This window comes from Choloepus didactylus, chromosome 21 (assembly GCF_015220235.1).
Source record: "Choloepus didactylus isolate mChoDid1 chromosome 21, mChoDid1.pri, whole genome shotgun sequence".
Classification (NCBI taxonomy): Eukaryota; Metazoa; Chordata; class Mammalia; order Pilosa; family Megalonychidae; genus Choloepus; species Choloepus didactylus.
In genome coordinates, this window is record NC_051327.1 from 23838833 (window position 1) to 23853384 (window position 14552).

Genomic DNA, 14552 nt, shown 5'->3' on the forward strand with positions numbered 1-14552 from the left:
ACTCCTCCCGACTGAGGCCGCAGGGTGCAGGGGTCTGGGCGCCCTGGTGGTTCCCTCGCCCTGGGCCTTCCGGCAGGCTCTTGGTATGATTCCTACAGACGCTGTGGAATGTTGTTCCGGAGGCCTGGGCTCCTCACTGGGACCCCGCGGTGGCGACGGTCCCACAGATGCATCAGCTCTGGCAGCATCCGGACAAGACGTGGGCACCCGCCAACGCAGCCCAGGGACGGAAACAGACAGGGGCTCGGTTCCCAGTCGCCGAGGGACAATCCCCTTCTCTTGGCCAGGGCTGTACTCCAGAAGCGGCGCCCCGGGCTCACTGGGCCCGCCGAGGTGGCTGCCGCTGTGAAGCTCAGCCCTGAGCGGGGCACAGAAGGTCCTCCGTGAGGGCGAGGAACCCTTCGGGGCACCTTCTCCCACAACCCCCTGGAACTGAGGCAGCAGAGCCACTCCTCTGCCAGGGTCTCTGCCCAGCTGCCTGCAGGCCGGGGCACACCACAGGGCAGGGGATGAGGATACATCTTGCAAAAAAATAAAATTATTACAATGTCCTATTACTTTTTGAATTGCATTCTATTCCCATGGTATAAAAAATAGTACAAAATGCAAAGTAAATAGTGCAGAGCCCCTCTGCCCTGACCCCCAGGCCCCTCTGCAGAGCCCAGGGAGGCTGTGGGTCCCCTGCGTCCTTCCGCTCATGATCTGAGCACACGGGAGACGCACGCGCTGACACAGACACTCGCGCGCTTTCACGCACCCGGCAGCAGGCTACACTCTGGTTGGCATTTTCTTTGCTTTGTTGGGTGTATGTTTTCCCTTCTGACCATTCGGAAGGTTTATCATCTGTTTTCTGTTTCTCTACTACTTGACTTAAAGTTACAAGGCAGGCAGGGTCCGGACGCCCTGTTTCGTCAGACAGTGTCGACTGACTCCACAGTGGACGGCGAGGGGGCCGTGTCTTCCCTTCCGGGGGGGCCTAATCTTCATCCACCTCTGTGTGTGGGAACCCACTGTAAAGAGGGCCTTCTTATGGGGTTACTTCAGATAAGTGCAGCCCAACAGTAGCAGGATGGGTCTAATGTCTGTTACTGGAGTCCTTTACGGGCAGGACGAAACTCAGACACAGAGAGAAAGCCACAGAAAGAAGCTGGAAGTCAACGAACGCAGAGAAGCCAGGAGAGACTGCCATCACATCACCATGTGACAGAAAAGCCAAGGACCGAGGACAGCCGGCAGCCAGCCCCCAAACGCTACCGTCTTCTGGTAGAAAGCATTGCTCTGATGACACCTAGATCTGGGCATTTCTGACCCTCAAACTGCGAGCCAATCAATCCCCATTGTTTAAACCAACCCATTGCATAGGATTTGTTCCAGCAGCCAGGAAACTAAAACACCTTTCTTTCCTCCACCTTTTCAGTCCCACAATTCTGCTTAGTTGTATTGCTTTAATTTCCTCTGGTATTTGCCTTTATAGTTTTAAATACACTTATATCTCTATTGCTTCATTTATTAACTCTGAATTATATCTTCTGACCACCCCACCCCCCGCCACCGCAATGAAAGGCACGTTAAGTCAGTGTTCTTACGTTGCCTCTGTCCTTCTTGCTGTCTACCTCTGGCTGGGGTGACTATATTATTACTTTTATGTGTGATTTACAGTGATTTAGGTGTACTTATGCACTCCGATGCCCATTCAGTGGATGTTAGAGTGGCTCCCAGGAGAGATGTGCGCTTGGGTGAGGCAGCCGGCCTCTGTCCATCGGCATGGTGGTCTGTGTGGGCACGTGGTCCCATAAAGATGCCGAAGTGGCCCTCGCGGAGCCCAGGCGTCTGCCAGGCGCCCCGGGAGCAGCTCCTCTCTCCAACTGATGGTTCACCCTGAGCCAGTATACAAAGCGACACACAGTCCAACGCCATTCTCAAATGCACATATATAAACTAAGGAAAGATATTTTACAAAGAAAAACCAGACTTTATGTCACGCACAAAGACAATGCTGGCAGACAAACACTATCAGTAAGAACATGATACAGTGGGATATTTTAAAAATATCCAGAAGAAAGCATGTCCTGGTGTGGGCTCAGGTGTCTGTGATAGACATACCCTGGTCCTTCCAAAAGCAGCAAACGTGATGTGCGCATTACAAGCAGACAAGGCCCGTGTATTGGGGTGTGGGTGACGTACACACACACTGACCTTCTGAGGACAGTGACCTCCCTGGTTTTGCACAGTGGCTGAGCAGATCCTTCGAGCTGTGAGAAACGCACCCACACCTAGATCAGGGGGAGCTCAGCTGGCAGAGCTCTCCTCAAGCACCTGCAAGCCCTGGAGGGCTGGCCACTGCCCCGTTGCTTGCGTGAGACTTGCTAGGCCTTTGTTCCCAATTCCCATTTTGGTGCTTTCTTCCGGGGAGCCCCACCAGCCAATGGCAGCTCCCGATTTGTCCCTTGAGACTCTGGAGAGTGAGCTGTGTGATTACAACTCACCAATTCAAGTCGCCTCTAAACTAATACATCTGCGTTAATGAGCTGTTAGACTTAGGCACGGGGCCTTCTTACGGATGTGCTCTCATTACTGTGCAACCGTTATCGTGATTTATCTCTGCCCAGATTACTCTGTGGCAAGAATTAAAAATTCACAATGAAATTAAGATTTTGATGCAAAGCCCCATCTTTGTGAATCACGGACTGCCCTTCCTCCTCACCGAGCTCTGGGCTCCTGCCCTCCGGCCTGCCCAGTACAGAACCCTGGAGAGGCATCAGCTCCTGCAGGCCTCCTTCACGGATCTCGATGGCTATCTGCTCCTGCGCCAGGCCGGGGGCTCCACTTGGGCAGGTGGCTCACCTGGGTCCGCTTGATCTAATTCCAGGCCTGGCACCACGGAGGGGCCTGGAGAAGCACATTCGGTTTGCTGGGCTATGACTCTGCAGACGGCGGCGTTCCCTCCCTCTCCTAGGCTCTCAGCGTCAGCGAATGTTTGCCTCTTTCAGGGAAGTCGCCTTCTGTCTTCAGGCCACGCTTCTCCATGAGGCGACTCTTGGCACTGGACGATGTACGGCCGTGTACCTTCCGTTGCTCTGCATGTGTGATGCTTGGGTCTCTCTCGGAAGCCCCTAACAGGCAAGCCCATGCCCATGTGGCCCTGAGACCCTCCTCTCTCTAGCTATTAACGACAGAAACATCTGCCAGCACTTACGGGGGCCTCTAGCTTTAGCACGCTCACCCCTGTCGCCTCAGACCTCACGACCTGCCATGAGGCAGGCCCCAGCATTTCCGTTCTACATCCGAGGGCGTGGCAGGGCGCAGACCGCAGAACAAAGGGCAGAGCTGGGGTCCTTCTGGGGACAGATGGACAACTCAGAGAAAGTCACCTGGAAGGATACTTCTGAGGTGATCACAAAATAGTGAGAGAAAGGCAAAGAACGTAGGAATAACAGAACCCCGTCAGGGTACCAGGTCCCGCTCGGGCTCAGGAGCGCAGCAGAGCTTTCCGCACAGGGTGACTGCCACCCAGAAGGAGCAGGCCGTTTCGGAAAGTGGCTGAAGGGTGTGCGGCCCCTGGAAGCGCCTCGGGAGATGAGCTCAGAAGAGAGGTGGGTGAGGGGCTCAAGGCCAGTGAGGAGGGGCAGCCCCGGCCGGGCCCAGGCAGCAGAGGGGCTGCGGGTGCTGTCCGCGGAGGCTGGGCAGAGGGTCAGGCCGGGGCTCGTGCGGTGGAGAGAGGGACGTGCTCTGAGCCCACACATCTGAGGGCCCGTGTGCCTGGTCGGGGACGGGCAGGGACGGGCGAGGAAGGGCAGGCGGGCACAGGTGGGCAGGACTGCCCAGTCAGAGAGGCCCCGAGAGCGGCCCTGGCCCGAGAGACTTTCTACTCCACGGAGCATTTCTGCCTGGGACCCCGTTACTGTCCCAGGCACCACTTTGGGGTATGCGTTTTTCGTATGAAGCATATGAATTTTAAACAAAACCAGCTTCCACTCTAAGTGCAGGTCTTTTATTCTGCCATTTCTGCCTGGCGGAGGGAACGCATCTCTCCTTCTGTGAGTTTTGAGGGCTGCTACCAGTCCACATGCCCACCTGCCCCAATGGGGTCCCCAGACAAGGAGCGGGGAGGCCTGGTGGCTGTAAAACAGAGAGGACAACACCCACCCTACAGAGTTAGCAATTGCAAAGCACAGGTCATGGGCTCCTGTCTCCAGAAATCTGGGCTATCGTTTCTCTCTGTGTCCCAGTGCCCGCACGGAGCCACTGGGAGCCACTTCTCAGCCTCTGGTTGATATTTACACCTTGCTATGGTTTGCCCTAAAACAAAGATAATATCATCCAGTTCCCATGTCATGGTCTGCTGCACGTAAAGATTATTACCTGTATCTTACCAAGATGTGTTTTAAAATGTGGGCTGAATGGGAGGGAGAAGAGAGCCTTTTTCTGTACATAACTGGTAGAAAGAGGCAGCCAAATAATAGTTCTCAGATTTTTAGAGAATAACGATAGTGTTCAGAGACAGGAGTGTTCCCGCGGAAGAGGCTAGTTATGTAATTACGGTTCCAGCGAGACCGGAGGCGTCAGCAGCTGAGTTCCAGCAGTCAGAGGTGAGAAGGCCACGGCACGTGCTAGGAAGGAACGAGTGCCAGGCGGCCTGAGAGGAGCCCTGCGTTCCAGGGGACGGGCGAGTTAGGATAGTGCCGGCTCTCAAAGGAGCAGGGCCAAGCGTGGAGCATCGATCCAAGTGAAGATTAAAAATATGGAGTAAAAGAGGCCCGAGAGGATTTCTGGATACACTGTGTGGTGGAGGAAACACCCAGAATCTAGAGTATCCAAGCCATCTGTGCTGCTTTGGAGCTGCTATGAACCCCAGAAAAGACCATGTCCCTGTAATCCACTCTTGTGGGGCAGACCTCTCACGGGTGGGGCCTTGGATTAGGTGTTTCCATGGAGATGTGACCCACCCGTTCCAGGTGGGTCTCCGTCCCCTTGTTGGAGCGCTCTATGAGAGGATAAAAGGCAGAGACACTTTGAACAGAGTTCAGAGAAGCTAAGATTTATAATCTGGAGTTTGTCCCCAGGAGAAGCTAAGAGAGGAAATCTAGAATTTGCTCCCGGAGAAGCAAGAAGGACCCACACAAGAAGCTGAGACAAAAGCCCAGAGACATTTTGGAGAAAGCCATGGGAAGGAGAAGCTAACCCCGGGAGAGGCCCAGCAGACTCCGGCCCTGCACCTTCCCATGTGACAGAGAAACTCCAGATGCCATCGGCCTTTCTTCAGGGAAGGTAGCGTCCTATTCGTGCCTTAACTGGGACATTTTCACGGCCTTAGAACTGTACATTTGTGAACCAATGGACCCCCCCATTGTAAAAGCCAATCCATTTCTGGTGTTTTGCATTCCAGCAGCTTTAGCAAACCAGAACACCGTGCATCACGCCAGACACCAAAAAGAGACCCTGGGAAGCCGCGAGGCACTGTAAGCGTTAACTAACAGCACTGAGTCATATGTGTGAATGTGGTTAAAGGGGAAATTTTAGGTTGGATATGTTACTAGAATAAAAATTTTAAAAAAAGAAAAAGAAAATCCACAGGACTGCACAAGACAAAAAGCGAATCCTAATATAATCCAGGGGCTATAGCTAACAGTACAGTTCTAAAAATGCACTTTTATCAATTGCAATGAAGGTGCCACCTTAAGGCAAGGGACCAATGGGGGAGGAAGGGGATTTGGGAACTCTATATTTCCTGCATGATTTTTCTTTAAACTACAACTTCCCTAATTAAAAAAAAATAAACGTATTTAAAAAAAAAAAGACCCAAGAGCAGACAGAAGACATTTGGTGGTCTCACTGCCTCACCAGATGGGTTAACTGTAGACTGAGGCCAGGGAGTTATACCCAGACTAATTTTGGAGTGTTCTGTACAGTCGTTTCAGGGGCTGCGAGCCTTCTGTGGGTTGCATACTTCGTGGGCAAACAGAAGGAGGCAGTCTGAGAATTGTCGCTTGGCCTGGACGCCCCGATTCCCCAAGCCGAGTCCTCTGCGTGGAGTTACTGGCCTCCCCGGTAGCCATGGTTAGTGGGGGTGGGCGGTGACAACCCACTGATGCCCATTAACCCGTCAGATGATGCACAAGCAGCTGACCCTCCTGGGGGGCCCATGGCTCGCCCAGCTGCTGCGGGGCGTGTTGGTTTTAGACCTGATCCTTTTGAGGGCTGGGAGCATACAAATGCAACAGTGGATCAAAACTGAATTTGCAAACATGGATTCTATTCAGCTGAGCTGCTTCTCGGCAGAGTTCTTGTACACGCTTTTGTAACAAGCTAAAGGTAAATGTTAGTCCCCAGGAAGCCACGAGGCGTTCTCACCGGGGCTGCCAGAGGGGCAGCCCACGCGGGTTTGGGGAGCACAGGCATCCCTTTAGCTCGGTGGTATTTAAGAGGGTGTGGAGCAGGCTGGCAGGTGAGGGGGGATGGCTGCCCACAGGTGGTTCCTGCTCATTCCCAAAGGAAGGTTCTGACAGCTAAAAGCTCTCCGTAGTAAAATATTTAAAGCAAAAAAGCCAGTGTTTTCCCCTCCAGGCTCCTGCTGGCATTTCATGCTGTTAATCTCTTCTGGAAATGCAAGCACATGTTTTGATATAGATTACCAAAACCCGAGGCGCAGAAGTGTTTGAACACTCGGAAGGCCTGGCTGCCAGAGTGGGGCATCGATTCAAGCTCTCGGGATGGAAAGCAAGTCTCGCAAAGAGATGTTTTCCTTTCTCCCCCACAAATAACAACTTGCATCTTTAGAAATTGTTTTCCCATCTTTCTGCAGCACTCACAATTTGGTACCCTGGCTATAATAATACACAGGTGACAGGTTACCCAGAGAACATTTGCTATAATTACAACCGAATGCCACTGCAACAAAAGAGCCGCAAATGCAGTGTTTTCTGCAGTACAGGCAGTTGGAGCGTCATTTTACTTATCATCTGTTCTGCCGTGGTTGGAAGGCTGAAAGCATTTAAACACCACCATCTCCTTACCTGGGCCTTTGTGATTTTTCAAGAACCCCTGGGGACTGAACAGCAAAATCCAAACTTCTGACCGTGCAATGAGAACATTCTGCACCTGGACCCAAAGTGTCTTCCCGTGTTTCTCTCTCTCTCGTCAACATGAACACCCTGCTCCAGCAAACAGGGGGACGGGAAACAAATCATGGACACGATGTGGTTGAATACAAAGCAGGTACCTGGTACTGGGCAAGCGCTCCGAGGCACACAGAAGGCCTGACCCGCAGCCCCTGCAGCTTCCTCAGCGGCTGAGGGAAAGGAGGAAATCAAATATAGTGACTTTAAAGCTGCTGTTCTCTGGACACTGTTCTAAGTGGTTTTTGCACAACTCCTGTGGTCCTCACAACGACCCAAAGGTCAGCCCATTTGCAACTCCCCTTGGGCAGATGGTGAAACTGAGGCCCAGAAAGGCTAAGTGAGTTGATCACCGTGCTCAGCTTGTAAGTGGTGGGCCCAGGTTGGAACCCTAAAGTCTGCCATTCTGCCTGTCCCCGATGCTGTGTTTAAAAAAGGGAAATAAAAGTGGGCAGCCCGAGATCCACACCCCCGACGGCCGCGGGAATGCAGGGCAGAGCGAGTCGTGTTGTGTGGGCCTGTGGAGAAGGCGTCTTGAGGCAGCTGGGCCGAGTCGGGTCTCACGAGAGGTGTGGTTTGGGTGGCGGTTCAGCCTCTCCTCTGCGTCACCCTCTGGGCCTTGTGGGTGCAGAACCCCGACTTAGCCACATCCTCCCTCGGGGCCCCGGACAGACACGGTGTTCCGTGAAGACGTGCTGACTGGATCTCACACTCGGTCACTCGGAGTCACTGGGCAGTGAGGAACGGGGGGAACACGGGGACCCCGTTAGAGACACGGGTGTCCTGTCAAGCCCAGCCTAGGAAGGCTCATCTAAGATGCAGGGCAAGGGCAGAGCCCATGATGAAAAAGAGAAATGGACTTGATGACATCGAAATTCAAAGCTTATTTTAAAAAAATGTGAAAGCCACTATAAACAAAAAAGGAAAACATTTGCAGCACACGTACAGTTTATATTCTTACTGTACTACTGACTAATATTTACTGAGTATTACCCAGTGCCAAGCACTGACCTTGCCAATTTGGCCCCCACCATGACCCTCAGAGCGAGGCGCTGCTGACCCACCTTCCCTGGGGGGCCCGGGCTCAGGGGCACAAAAGCCCCCACCCACACCATGATGCCGGGAGGGTGGCCCAGGCCTCCAGAGCCCGGGTGCTTAGTCCTCGGTGTTTGTGGTGAAGCTAATGTGCAAAGGGTGCAACAAAACCAGTAAGGAAAGGAACCGCCCCCTAGAGAAAACGGGCCAAGGATGTAAACTGGAAACTGCCCCCCCCACAATAAAAAATACATGTGGCACATGAACATCTGGAAATGGGCCCCCTGCCAAGTGCAAGTGCTACATCTCACCCATCAAAGTGGTCAGAGCGGGAAGGGTTAAATCTCAGCTGGTGAGTGTGGGCTGACGGGAGCACTGCCGCCAGGAGTGCCGACTGACAATATCTCTGGAGGAAAAATCTGAAATGTATGTCCAGGTCCTAAAAATGCTCAAACACCATCTCTTAATAATTCTACTTCTAGGAATATATCCTGAGGAAATCATCAGAAACGCGTGAAAGTCAGCCTCTAAGGATGTTAGCCACGTCATTATTTATGAAGGCAAAATATGAGAAATAACCTATCTACCTTTATTTTCAATTATAATGTATATGAGTTTAAACATCACGATATTTGAGTATGTTCTTAGCATGAAAAGTTCAAACAATGCTAAAGTAGACAGAGGAATTTTGTTTTGGGCAATGTGGTAAACCAGATACCCCGAAAACACTTCCCGTTAGGACAATTAAGAATGATTAACACGATCTTAAGAAAATCTGCTGTGCACATGGTCGGACCAGCAGGAACAGGGAGAATTAGCAAGACCGGAAGTGAAATGGGTTCAGCAGTTCAGACAGGTCAGGACAACGTCACCAGCGGATGGGGGAGATGTCCAGCAAGCAAGCAGGGGTCCAGCCACATCGGTCATCAGGGCAATGCAGAGCCAAGCCACAGGGCAGCCCACTCCAAGCCCACCAGCCTGTCATGCTGAGTGTATCAAGAGCTGACAAGATGCCAAGCAGTGGGAATTCTTACTCATACAGGGAAAGCACAAATGGGGGCAACCCTGAGGAAACAGGCATGACCGTGTGAGGCCCTGAGCCAGCGAGGGCACACCCAGGTGGGCACACTAGAGAGACCCCCACATGTGCTCCAGGGGCCGAGCCCAGAGACGTGCCTGGCAGTGTGTCCGCAACAGGACAGCCCCACGTGCAGAAACGCTCCATCCAGGTGTGGGCAGCTGGAGAGCAGACAAATGGCAGCTCGAGGCTGCCAACGATGAAATTCACAAGGTTGGGGAGGAAAGCAAGTCAGGGAAGATACTCAACGAGTTACATGAAGTCAAAAACACGCAAAACCGACATCAGATAGTTCAGGCTTAAACACGCATGTGGGAAGACCATGAAGAAGCCAAGAGTGCCGTGAGCCCCAAATGTAGGCTGGTGCCGGCCGCGTGTAGCCGTGATGTGCTGAGCCTTGGGCTCGGCGGCAGGGCTAGTGTGTTATTTTATTCCTCCTTACAATGTATAAATACACTACAGTGCAGAGATTCCCTTCTAAGTGTGTGATATTTCATACCTAAAATATTGGAAAAGTGACCAGAAGATGGAATATTAATGTTATTGTTGGATGATGGAATTGTGGGTGATTCCCATTTTCTTCCTGTCACTTTTTAGAATTTTCGTTTTAAAAAAAGAAAATGGCAGTGAGATTGCTAACAGGAGAAGTCTGAGTAAGCCTGTACCTGGCTAAACAATATTGTGCCAATGCCCGTTTCCTGGTTTGACCATGTACTGTGGTTGCATAAGATGTTATCATTGGGAGAAGCCAGAGGAAAAAATATATGGAAACTTTCTATACTATTTTTGCAACTTCGTGTGGATCTTAAAATATTTCAAGATTTAAAAAATAGAGTATTTTATACTTGTCCTTTTTTATCATTAAATATTTTCAACATAAAAAATACTCAGAATAACATAGCGCAAGCACCCATAAATGAATGCCAGACTGATAGGTTTGATTGACAGATCAATCTAAAAAATCTTGAGATTTTTCACATTGTCTGATTTTATTTTTTTAAAGAAAGAAAGTAGGACAGAAAACGCTGAAGCCATCCAGTGGCCCTATTGGGTCCCCTTCCCTCGTTTCTGCCCCAGAAGTAACCTCCACTCCTCACTTAGGGGTATTTCTGTCCATTTTACGCTTTTGCTGTGTGTGTGTACCCATAAATGACATACAGTAAGATTTATGCAGCTTTAAAAACGTACAGAAACATCCTCATACGGTACAGATTTTCCGTGATTGGCTTTTTTCCCACTCCAATGTTTGTCAGATTTATTCATGTTGACACATGTGATCTAGTTCATTCTTTAATGGCTCTATTGTTTTCCATGTCATGGGCAGACCACCATTTACCTTTCGGCTGCCTTGTTCCTGGGTGTGCTGGTTTGAAGCTTTCATGGACCCCAGAAGAGCCTTGATTTTTTAATCCAATCTGGTGGGGTGCGACCTTTTGATTAGATTATTTCCATGGAGGTGTGACCCCGCCCACTCAGGGTGGGTCTTGATTACTTCACTGGAGTCCTTAAGAGAGCTCAAGAGCCGACACAGACCCAGACGCTTGGAGATGCTGGGAGATGCGAACAGAAGGACGTGTGGAGCTGCTAAGCTGAGAGATGAAGCCCAGAGTTTGCTCCAGAGAAGCTAAGAGAGGACCCTTAGACACTTAGAGAGAAACATCCTGGGATAACAAGCAAGGATGCACAGAGACTGAGAGAGAGAGAAGCTAAGAGAGACAGATGCCCAGAGACATTTTGGAGAAAGCCGTTTTGAAACCAGAACCTGGGAGCAAAGGACCAGCAGACGCCAGCCACGTGCCTTCCCAGCTGACAGTCTCCTTCAGCCTCTCTTCAGTGAAGATATCCTCTCACTGATGCCTTAGTTTAGATGCTTCTATGGCCTTCGAACTATAAATTTCTAACCTAACAAAACCCCTTTATAAAAGCCAGTCCATTTCTGGTATTTTGCAGCTTTAGCAAACCAGAACACTGAGCATTTGGATTGCTTGCAGTTCTGGGGTGCACATGCCGCCAGGCGTGTCCTCGTGCATTTCCCCTCGTGTACCCGTTGGGACCTTCTCTAGGGTATGACGCCTAGATGTGAAGAGCTGCCAGAGGTGGCGGAGTTTGGACGTTTCCACCCTCCCTGGGGGTCGCCCAGTTGCTCCCCACAGCAGCTGCACCAGTGTGAAGGTCGTCTTCCCACATCCCTGTCTGTGCTTGACCTTGTCAGATTTCCTGATCGTTCTGAAGCCGATGTCTGTGAGAGGGTATTTTGCTGTTGCCTGAATTAGCATCTTGTAGTGCTTTTGTAATCAGGAAAACAAATGTTAAAGACACCGCTAAAACCAAATGACGAGATTTAAAACTGAGCTTGTCGTCACAGTCGGACAGCGAGCCCCCAGCTATGACGGTGGCTGCAAGGTGCTTTGGCAGCCAGAGGAGGGTCCTGACCCAGGTGGAGAGGGGCGTGGGGGAGGCGGTGGGAGCCTGGAGGAGCTGATTACACCGACGTGGGTCTGGAAGGAAGGGGAGGGAGTCTCCCCGGCAGACGAGCAGGCAGGAGCCGCGGCCTGGAGCTGGTGAGGCAGCCCCCACGCTTACGAGGAAGACCTTGGATGAGCAGTTCAAAGTCATGGCATCAAAATCTGAGCCTACATGTGTCGTGGTACAAGAGAAGCACACACAAAATGCACACTCCCTCCTACACACCTCACACTGGGTCCTACGGTCAAAACTGATTCTCATCAGCCCAGGACCGCTACAGTCAATGCAGAGACAATGGTGGAATCGGGCCTCTCTGCAAGCACCTGCGAGGTTGGCGGTGGGAGCCGAGGCCCCCAAGGCCCAGGCAGGGCAAGGCCTCCTTCCTCGGCGAGGCCAGGAAAACCCGCTTCTTCACGGGTACACTGTGCTTGTGGCCTCCTGGCTGGACTTGTATGTTCTGTGCCTCTGAGAACATCTCCTGTTTCCCAGCATCTGGGGGTGTCCCCTGGGTGAGCAGTCAGCCCTGCTCGCTGCAGGAAAGGCTGCGGCCTGGGCGGCGTGCTGAGGGCAGGCCCTGCTGGAGTGTGGGCCCCACTAAGACACTCACTGCAGCCATCAGCTCTGCCCCCCCCTTGCTGACCCCTACTCCCAGGTCTGGAGCTCATGGCACAGGGCCCGGGACGTGACACGCAACTGCTTCTCAGCCGGAGCAAGAGCTGAAGTGCGTACCCAACAGCGGCTGCCACAGCCATTCGTTTGTGATTTTAGTAGCAAGAGCCTGAAATTCCAGAGGTCGCCTAATTCAGAAATACTATACTCACTACAACCACTTCTGCATAGCAACTCTAGTCACATAAAGGAACAGTCTAAATAAAACCCGATCACGGCCTTCCTGTGCAGGTTATTTAGGAATGCTTAGGGTCCGTCTTAATGAAGCAAGCACTCAATATTTGCCTTCCAGTTCAGCCTTCTTGTGGCTGCCAGAGGACCAGAAGACAGCTCTGATCCTCTCACTCTTCTGCCCCGAGCCCTTGGATGACCCCGCTGCCCTCCACACAAGCTTCCAAACACTTTTAAAGAAGTGAAGCCTTTCCACAAAGAAAAGCTTAGAATCCCGACATCAAAAGCAGGTAGAAGCTTGTAGTTCAGATTTATATTGCTAACTCACAGTAAATCACCTAGCACCCCAGCTAACAATTCGGGGGGCTGTTGTGGATTAGGGCCACTTGAGTGCTGACCAGGGCCCAGTGCCCTTCCCTGTAAATGCCCAGTGTAGAGGGTCCGGGCCCTCCGTGGAGCCCCTGAGGCCCGGGGGGTTGCAGCAGCCTGCAGCCGGCCCTCCTCCTCCTTCAGTCTCGGGTTGCCTGCCCTCCCCCAGGCAGGAGCCCTTCTGCTCTCGCTGAGTGGACCCCCTTCTTCTTCCTCCTTCGAAGGCTTCAGAAGCCATTTATCTCAACGTCCAGCTTGAAGGCGGCTCCGTCCTCAGGTAGGAGTCTCCCGAGCATCCCAGCAGGGCGGCCGCGTCTCCTGCCGCATCGCATCGTCCTCGCCTCCCTCCCTGGGGAGGCGGTGAGCTCCTTGAGGACGGGCGTATCTTATTCCTTCCTTGGTTCCCACTATGTGTACAGTGCCTGGCGCACAGAGAGGCCTCAATTCATTGTGGAGGACGCATGAATAAATAAACGAACTGATGGTTTTTAAAAATGTATAATTTGCTGCCTTTGGGGGACTGGGAAAAATTAAGGCATTTCACCAACTGCCATCAGAGCTGCTTCTATGACTGGAAAGTTAAGAGTAAACAAACTCCTTGGGCCCCAAGATGCACAATTCACATGAGCACCTTCTGCCCTGTGGCAGAAGAAAGACGTTTCCAGGGCCTGGGGAGCAAAGCCTGGGTCTGGATCTTGTATGAAAAACTATACCATTGTTTTCCAAATACATATCAAAATAGCCTGGTTATTTCAGAGCTGAAGGGAAGATTGATTACAAATGGTATTGCTATGAGCCATGAACAAATGGAAGAAATTCTAGATTAACAAAATGCACATTTAATTCCTACAGAAAACATCGTGCACAGTACATATGCTATGTGAACACAGGAACCCTCTACTTTGTAAGTCAAGCCCTCAATCTTGAGGCTTGCTCTTGTGAAACTTATGGTTGCAAAGGGGAGGCTGAGCCTGCCTGTAATTATGCCTAGGAGTCACCTCCAGAGAACCTCTTTTGTTGCTCAAATGTGGACTTCCTCTTTGTAAGCCCAACTCTGCAAGTAAATTCATCACCCTCTCCCCAAAGTGGGACAGGACCCCCCACAGGTGAATGAGTCTCCCTGGAGATGTGGGACACAGATTCTGGGAATGAGCCTGTCCCTGGCATTGAGGGATTGAGGGTGCCTTTTTTGACCAAAAGGGGAAAAGCAATGCAACAAAATAAGGTTTCAGTGACTAAGAGAATTCATATAGAGTCAAGAGGCTGTCTTGGAGGTTACTCCTACGCAAGCCTCACCTAGACATGCCAAATGGCCACAGTATGAAAAGCCCAAGTCAACGGTAGTCCCGAAAACCCTAAAGAATACCTGGGTCCCTATCTGAGACGCTATTAAAGTTAAACTCTCGAAGTTTATTCTTCAGAGACTTAAATCCTTCAGAGAACTCCTATGCCTGCTAAGCCCCAAACCCAGAGGCAATGGCCTCCTCAAGAACATCAACCAGATGTGCCCCCTTTTCCACAATGCTGACACCCCTTTTCAACAGGAACAAGTTAGGGTGGTCACTGCCTAGACATCCCCGAAGATCAGGAAAGTGTTTAACTAGAGGAAGGGGTAGCAACAGACAAGACGGAATTTAAGAAAGGATTAT

At 51.4% G+C, this 14552-nt stretch overlaps 1 protein-coding gene across 4 annotated transcripts in view; it reads right to left on the reverse strand.

Annotated features, from left to right (window-relative positions):
• SDK1 (sidekick cell adhesion molecule 1) overlaps window positions 1-14552 on the reverse strand; it is a 941791-nt gene that overhangs the window by 98595 nt on the left and 828644 nt on the right. The window lies entirely within an intron of this gene.